This window comes from Vigna unguiculata, chromosome 8 (assembly GCF_037176805.1).
Source record: "Vigna unguiculata cultivar grain cowpea cultivar isolate G323 ecotype 2 chromosome 8, ASM3717680v1, whole genome shotgun sequence".
NCBI classification, from domain to species: Eukaryota; Viridiplantae; Streptophyta; class Magnoliopsida; order Fabales; family Fabaceae; genus Vigna; species Vigna unguiculata.
Window position 1 is genome coordinate 33,169,951 of NC_140799.1, and position 8,801 is coordinate 33,178,751.

At 30.6% G+C, this 8,801-nt stretch overlaps 4 non-coding genes across 4 annotated transcripts; all 4 read left to right on the top strand.

Moving 5' to 3' along the window:
• The first annotated feature begins 6,055 nt into the window (after positions 1-6,055).
• On the top strand, positions 6,056-6,139 carry LOC114195698 (small nucleolar RNA SNORD25). Its single transcript, XR_003606532.1, has one exon. It is a non-coding gene; the product is annotated as a small nucleolar RNA SNORD25 (small nucleolar RNA).
• Positions 6,140-6,218: 79 nt separating this feature from the next.
• On the top strand, positions 6,219-6,359 carry LOC114195700 (small nucleolar RNA snoR136). Its single transcript, XR_003606534.1, has one exon. It is a non-coding gene; the product is annotated as a small nucleolar RNA snoR136 (small nucleolar RNA).
• A 117-nt stretch (positions 6,360-6,476) lies between these two features.
• Positions 6,477-6,566, top strand: LOC114195747 (small nucleolar RNA snoR31). The gene has a single exon (XR_003606578.1). It is a non-coding gene; the product is annotated as a small nucleolar RNA snoR31 (small nucleolar RNA).
• A 257-nt stretch (positions 6,567-6,823) lies between these two features.
• LOC114195737 (small nucleolar RNA snoR31/Z110/Z27) lies at positions 6,824-6,919 on the top strand. Its single transcript, XR_003606570.1, has one exon. It is a non-coding gene; the product is annotated as a small nucleolar RNA snoR31/Z110/Z27 (small nucleolar RNA).
• Positions 6,920-8,801: the final 1,882 nt, after the last annotated feature.

The following is an 8,801-nucleotide window of genomic DNA, read 5'->3' on the forward strand; positions in this document are numbered from 1 at the left end:
TTATGGGATGTAGTTAGAAATTGGGAAGGTGCAGAAAGAAAAAGACTAAATTTGTCGGTGAGTATGGGCCCAATACTTCATGGAGATCCACAGAAACACAATCCAGGTTGATAAAGGTTCTGGAGTAAACAATGATATCAGATAATTCAGGCGTTTAAAATAGTATATAGACGGTGTTAGATTAAACAAAATTGACCAATTCTTCACAAAATGAGATTATGGTTTTAACTTTAGAATTTAAAAGATATGTGTTGTTTGTTTAAAAAATGAGACAATAAAATTTCATTATCAATATGATTATATGACTATGTTATTATAAAAGAATTAAGAAAATTGTTATATATGATCATTAGTAATTAGACTATAGCATCAATTTGAAATAAATTTTCTTCATATTGACGGAAACAAATGTTAAAGTGGAACACGGTCCCTCCAAACTTTTTCATTCTTTCAATTTTTTAACTTTTTTTTAAATTATATATGTTTAAAATTTGTTAATTAATTATTTTTAAATTTTTTTAAATGCATGTTTTTTAAATTAGATAATAGTATATTGAAAAGTTAATAAAAATAAAATTAGGTATTTTATATTTCTATTATAGAGTATAACATTTAATGTTAATAAATTATAAAATATAAAATCAAATATAATAAAGAAAATAAATTATTAAGATAAATTTTATTTTTTATTCTAATTTTCTTTTTAGTTTTTCACATGTTGTATTTATCTCTCATTTTTACCTAATTTCATTTTGTTATGTTATGAAGAAACAAAAAAAGTTAAGAAAATTTTTATTATCTATATCCTATTTTTTATATCTTCTCCTCTCATTCTTAAAAAGGAAAAAAAGTATTTTTTTCCGGTTTCACTTGAAATGCGTTTAATATTTACCACTATCTTTTTATCTCATGACCATTTTGTGTGTGTGTGTATATATATATATATATATATATATATATATATATATATATATATATATATATATATATATATATATATATATATATATATATATATATATATATATATATATATATATTTTATAGACAATTTTTAATTGTGACTTGTTTATCGTAATTTTTTAGTAATTATGTCTCTTAATTATTGGTTATATTATGATAAATTATTTTTTAGTCTTAAACTTGTTTTTTAAATAGGTATATTAATGAAAAACAAAAAAATAAATTTATTTTTTAAAATTGATAAAAAATGAGTGAAGATTAAAACATGACAATACGGTGACTCATCACAACAATATGTTAAATAGTGTAGTTTATTTTATAGTTATAATTATACTAAAGTATTATCCATTTTCATTGAATGAGTAATAATAATATTAAATATATAAATTTTAAGTATATTATTTTGGTTCCCCTAAATTTTAATCAAGATCCGCCAAGTGGTCATAAATTTTAAGATGAGAAAATATTATTAATATTTTTTTTAATATATACAAGAGGAGCATCTGTCCAACTCGTCTATCATAGTTATTTTATAAATAAAAACATGTTATGAAATAAAGCGAATAACATAGAGAATGACGACAAATAATAGAGAAGAGAAGAAACAAGAGAGAATAGAGAATGATAGAATAGGGAGCAACTCATGTGTGTATTATTATTGATAGGAAGAGTCCTACTTATAGATACAATATGTAATCCATAAAGGAAACAAATCAACTTAGTTAATACAAATATTTACCATAAAGAATAATGAATCATATCAGTAAATGTATCAAATCAATGGACAATCATTAATTCATAACACTCCCCCTTGAGTGTCCATTGATAAAGAATGTGCCTCGTTAAAACCTTACTAGGAAAAACCCTTTGGGATAAAAAAACCTAGTGAAGGAAAAAGAGTACAACATTCTGTATTCTTTAATACAATATTGTTCACCACATATTCTATTTCTCCCCTTCATGTAAACTTACATCATTAAGGTGACAGAGTTCGAATTTGTGAGTCATTTGCTCAAAAGTTTTTCTTGGCAAAAACTTTACAAATAGACTTGTCATATTTTCAGATGAACGAATTTTTGGATATCTATATCATCTTTTCAATTGAACAATACATTATTGTCTTCATATATGGTTGTTGATTCCATCTTTCTCGGGGATAGTCACAAGTTTCTTGCACATGTTGAATTATAAACCTTAACCAAACATATTCACAACTTTCCTCGTAATTTTGTATGATTAGACGATGTTGCTACTATGGTTTGTTTCATATACCTTCATGAAACCATTGTGCTAGCACATGTGAACAAACATCTTGTTTGTGATCAACCATTGTGACATTGTAAGAATATGTAAAATAACATGCATATCCATAACCCATTGGTCTGAATCTGAATCATTTCGATGAAATAAGGTCATATTCGTAGTACCCTTAAAGTAACGAAGTATATGTTTTACTCTAAACCATTTTCTTCTTGTAGTTGAAGAACTATATCTTGCTTAACAAATTTATAGCAAATGCAATATTAGATCGAGTATAATTCGCAAGATACATTAGTGTTTCTATGACACTAAGATATGGTGCTTCTAGACCAAGAAGATCTTCTTCATTTTTTTGAGGTCTAAGAAGAGTCTTTATCAACATCTAACGACCTCACAACTATTGGAGTGCATAATGGACATGACTTGTCCATTTAGAACATTTTAAGCACCTTAATCATATAAGCCTCTTGATGTATAAAAATATTTTTATTTAAATACTCAATTTCTAATTTCAAACAAGACTTTGCCCTTCAAAGATCATTCATCTCAAATGATTTCTTTGAGTAATCAATTGCCTTTGTGAGCTCATTAGGAATTCCAACGATGTTTATGTCATCTACATAAACAATAATTATGACAAATTCATTATTTGGATCTTTTCATATAAATACAAGAACAAATAGGATCATTTTTATATCCTTCTTTTAATAAGTATTCAAAAAGACAGTTATGCCACACACGTCTTGATCTCTTTAATCAATAAAAGAGCATGTTCAATTTTATTGAATAACCCTCTTTAGAATTTGTCTCGTTGGGCAAATAAAATCCTTCAGGGATTTTCATATAAATATGATTCTCAAAAGTTGTTGTGCAAATGCAAACCTTGTAACATCATTCATTAGATGTAACATCATTCATTAGATGTAAATGCAAACCTTGTTGTGCAACTAGAATAATCGAATATTGCAATGTTGTTGCATCCAATACTAGTGAACATTTTTTTTTCACTAATCAATACAAGGTTTTGTGAACAACCTTGAGCAACCAATTATGCTTTGTATCTAACAATTTCATCATTTTTAATTTGATTTTTGCGCAAAAATCCATTTGTACCCAACAGGTTTCACAACTTTAAGTGTGCGAACTATACGTCCAACAACCTTTCGTTTAGCAAGCAAATATAATTATGCTTCTTTGCATATTTTCATTTTGGCCAATCATATCTTTGTCGACAATCTTCAACGATCATTGGCTATTGATCCTCATTGTCATTCATAGCATTCATCGCTATATTATATGTAAAAGTTTCATCAATGTTGACTTCATTTTGGTTCCATATTATATGATTCATGACATAATTTATTGAGATCTCATCATTTTCAACAATTTCAGGTACCTGAGATTCTTCTGGAACCGAACCATTAATTATGTCAAATGAATCTTTTTGGAATTTCAACCTTTTCGATTAGGTCATTTTGCATATTAGCTCCCTTTCTCATTCAAGAGTTTTTATCTTTGGAACCAACATATCTACCACACTTCAAACGTGTTCACATGAGTTTTTCAACCCTTTTTTTTTTTGCATCATAATTGATCATGTCAAACAAGGCATCATTTTGATTTGTAAATTTATGGTTTACCATGACATGCATTTCAATTGTACTAATAAACTTGTAGTACAAACTATAAGAGAATGTTGATAATTTCTCCAATATACTTTCTTTTTCAACTCAATCATAGAGATATAAAGATATTTCATATCTTTTTCATTGTTTGTCTCAATATAATATCCATTTAGACAAATATCATTGAAACTTAATAAGTTTCTATTCAACTTCTTAGTAGAAGTATAATAGCTCTTCTAGAGTCTTCAAATATATTTGTAGTACTATAAATAATACTAACATCGATGTCTCACATTATCAAACAAAAGAAAAATTTAACACTCTCATAATCAATGAGGTGATCAATGCTTCCATTTGCTTTAGCAAAGAAAATAACAATATCAAAATGAGTAGCATCCATATAGCCATAATCAGAATCACCATCTTCATAAGCAAAGTGTGTTTCTATGTTCTTCTCATTATTTGTAGGATGCTTTGGTGTACAATAAGTACAACTCAAATGGCCTTTAACACCGTAATGATAATATATACTTTCATCTTTTTGTCAATATTTTCACATTTTTCTTTTCCTTTTTTTTTCACATTATTATGCCACTTCTGGTGACAAAATATGTCTTTGAAATTTTCTTTATAACCATGTCTATAATCAAGATCACGATCACGATCACGATCATGAAAATATAAATAAAATGTTGCTGCATTCACTTCTGGGAATGGAGCAGAACCAATTTGGACAGGTTTCATGATTTTCTATCAAAAGCTCATTGCTTTTTTTCAGCCATACAAAGGCATGAAATAAATTCATAATATTGATTGCTACATTCACTGCTGGGAATGGAGTAGATTAGGCGGATCTCATGATTTTTCATCAAAAGCTTTATTGCTTTGTCCAGCCAGCCATACATAAGCATGAAATAAATTCATAATATTTGTGAATCCTTTTTCACAATATTTTTGTCGCATGAGCAAATTAGTTGCTTAGATGCTTTATTTCTTTATTTAATGGTATCCAATTATCCATTGCATCTAAATGTATTTCAACATTTAAAATTCAATATAAGGAATTCTTCTTTGCAATATCAAGGGTCACAAATCCAAATTTTGCAACGTTTCGCGTGTTTAGAACTAACACATAAAATAATAATATTAATAATAATAATCATCATCAAAATAATAATATTAATAATAATCATCGTCATAATAAAAATAAATAATAAGACGAAGATGAAAATTGATAAGGTCAAACAATTCTTATCACAAGAGGAAGAATATAAGGTAAAATTATAAATTGAGAAAGGATTAGAAAGAGTCTGGATTGAGACACGCAAAACACTGTCCTTAGAGAGAACAAACTTCCACTAGTCCTCAATTGGAGCATGTGCTGATAACGTGTTATGAAATAGAATAGGGAGCAACTTATGTGTGTATTATTATTGATAGGAAGAGTAATGAATCATATCAGTAATCCATAAAGGAAACAAATCAACTTAGTTAATACAAATATTTACAATAAAGAGTAATGAATCATATCAGTAAATGTATCAAATCAATGGACAATCATTAATTCATAACAAAACATTATTTAATGTGATATTTAACTGTTTAAATTTATAAAAAAATTATTTATATGAGAATTATTTTTATTCATAAATATGTTTTTTAATTGTAAACACTCATTCACGTGAAATCTACATTAAGATAGTAATCTTATTTTTATGCTGTAATAAATTTCCATTAAAATGCTATTATTATAATATATTTAAAAATAAATAAACGGTTTAAAACACTATAAAGGCAATTAAAATTTTTAAGACCGTTATGCCTCGCTATTAACGCGCAAATGAGAGGGTTCCTTCCTTACTCCAATCCTCAGTATATAAACGACACTTATCCCTTGCGATCTGCCATATCCCGTCTTAGCCCCTGCATACGAAATTAGGGTTTATCATTCCTTTCTATTTCTTTAACTTTTCCAACCCAAATCCAGCGTAGGCTTCTTTATCTGGTCGGTGCGGATTACTTCCATTCCCATTCGACTCGTTCCCTTGAAGCAATAGTTATTTGTGTTGTTCTTTAATATCTTTTCCACAATCCATTGGTTCTGGGAGCAAACAGAGCAACTAAATTCATTTTTCTTCCAAAGGTTTAGTTTTTTATTGTGGGTCTGGTTTTTTTTTTGTCGATTAGATAAGCTGGGTTGCAATATTTTTAACTGTGATGAGCCTACAGACCTGTAATGATTTGCGGCTATGATCGCAAACATTATTGAACATCTAAGGGACTGAGTTGTTTATTTTTTGCTACCAGTTTCTTTTTTAAGGATTTTACGTTTAGTTAGGGGTTAGAGTTTCAATTGGGTGTTAATCTTGGAAGGCTTTAATTTTCTTTGAGATTTTCGCTTGCACTTGTTTTAAGTGTTTTGCGTTGTTTAATTTAAGCCGAAATGTGTGTTCCCCTCGCTATCCATTGTTTCAATTTGATGCTGCATTTGGACGTCGGGGAACTAAATCCCCGTTTTTGGTGTTCATAATTTGAGGGTTATTCTTGTCATTTTTCTACTGATTTTATGTCCATAAATTTTTGTTTTCTTGGTTTGAGATCTATCTTGATTTGAAGTCTGAATGTTTGTAGATTAGGATGAAGCTAAATATATAATCCAACACTTGATCTGAGTAATTACGAGTGATGGTAAAAATAATTAAATGCTTCTGAATCTACATATTTTTTTGAAGCGAGCATGCTTGCACAGTTTCATCGGTGCCATTACCTTTTACAATCATCTGTTGTCTTGCCACCTTACATACATTTCTACTCTTACATTTTGACAATTTGACCTAATATGGTATGGTTATTGCACAAGTGTATCTCTGTGTAGTTTCTGTTCGATTACTTCTAATCTCGGTTGGAGGAGGATGCATATGCATCGCATAATAATTTGTTTTGGGTTGTTGAAATGCTGTTTTGTCGGTTTTTGTTACATCATGTGATGAAATTGGAAAAATCTTAGGACACCTTCCTACACAGCAGAATTCTGCTGTGGATGAGAATGAATTTTCCGTTCTGATGATGTAATTAAATCTTTACTTCACACACTTTGATGGAATTGGTTGTTGGATTTCTTTTTGAAGTACAACTCGATCAAGTAGGAACGGAAGGAATTAGGCTGGGGATGCTCACAAAACTTACTTATTAATATCAACTTGCTTCTAATTCTGGGACAGGCTGCTAAGCCAGTTAGTTATTCATTTCGGTGTCAAGCAAAATAAATAGGCATATAATCCTCTATCTCAGCCAGTAAAGGAAGCATTTCAGTGGAAGCGGGACCCGTTATAAGGATTTAGCTGCTTTGCCGTCCCGCTATTCCTTCTTTTCTTTTATGTTGCAGTGATTTTTTTAATGAACTTGTAGATATAGAAGATGGTTACTCATTCTTTTCTTTGAAAGTGTTGTAACTTTCTATTTACCTACTATCCGGGTATTACTACTCGTCTACTTCTTTCCGTCCTTTGCTGCAGAAAACATAAATGATCAGTAAAGAACTAGAGACATTACTACTGACTTTCTTACTGTTGATGCCCCCATTCAAAAAGAAAGGTGTGAAGCTACAGATGCCATTGTTTCCACTGTAGCGGATGTAGTTTGTGTACTTGTACTTGTACTATATCTCATGTTTCTAGTAAAGTTCCGGTAGTTGGAGAGGACCTCCGCGAAACCAATCCATGTTTCGAGTAAAGTTCCGGTAGTTGTACAATATCTCATGTTTCGATTAAGACATGTGAGTACGAAAAGCATAATTTGAAACCAATCCACGTTCGGCCTTTGCTGATGACGAAGGAAAGAAGAAAGGCAAGTACTTCAATGAATTGCTAAATACTGGCTTTCAAGCTTGGGCTAGCATTAGCATTGGCATGAGGCATAGGAAGGAGTTGACTGATTGTCGATGCTTGCACCGTTTAATCGTGCTTTGTGTTTCTATTCATATGATAAGGAAGGTAAAGCCCTATATTCCATTCTCTCAATATCACGTCAAAGAAAGCTTCTAAAACAAGTTTCCAACTTCAATGATTTAATCAGTATTAATAGGAAACAATTCAGGGGTTCAATGCACGATCACGAATTGGATTAGATTAGTCTTCTTCAGTCCTCCGATTTTCTTTGAAACGCTATCAATTCAATAGCAAGACTCGTTTGTTTCTTCTATTCTGGAATTGATAGGTTCGGTTTTAGTTCACACCACAACTGGATCTGGTCGATTCATAAGTATATTTTCCCTTTTGTTATGTTTAGTTTGAACTATTGACTTGACTAATTGGATCTGCATCTAAGCTAGAAGTAAGATTTCTCCTTCGCTTTTTAGTTCCTGAGTTATGAAAGCTCTTCGATCTCTAATCTGACCGGCCTAGTGAAGCAGTTTTCAACTCAAGGCGAAAAGTCAGCCCTTGTTCTTTGCCAGGACAAGTTTTGGGAATAGCAGATATTATAGTAATGAATAACATTTTGGGGATCGGGATCTCCTATCGCGATAGTCATAGTGACGTATGTGAGTGATGATACCAATGCAGGTCCAACATTTCATTCTTTCTGTTAGGGATTCGATTTAAATTGTATAAATAAAAGAGGAATGTGCTTGGATTATAGCTATCACCTCGTGGGATTGACTAAGCTTACGAGGCTAACTATTTCTTTGGAATAAGCTTGGATACCCAACTTCATTTCCCCTGATCTTACAACCCAAAAAAGACTTTAATCATCTGCACCTGCAAACAGCAGTCCTGACTGCGTATTCATTTACAATACCTCCCTTTCTGCCCCCTCCTTACCCCTATCCCCTTTATCGGTTTAAGCCTTCCAAAAGTTTCCAATTTCGAGTGAATTACCCTAGCTCAAGGAAACATATCATATAGATAGAAGGGTCGCGAACTCATATGTTACCCTAAAGGTATATGGACATTA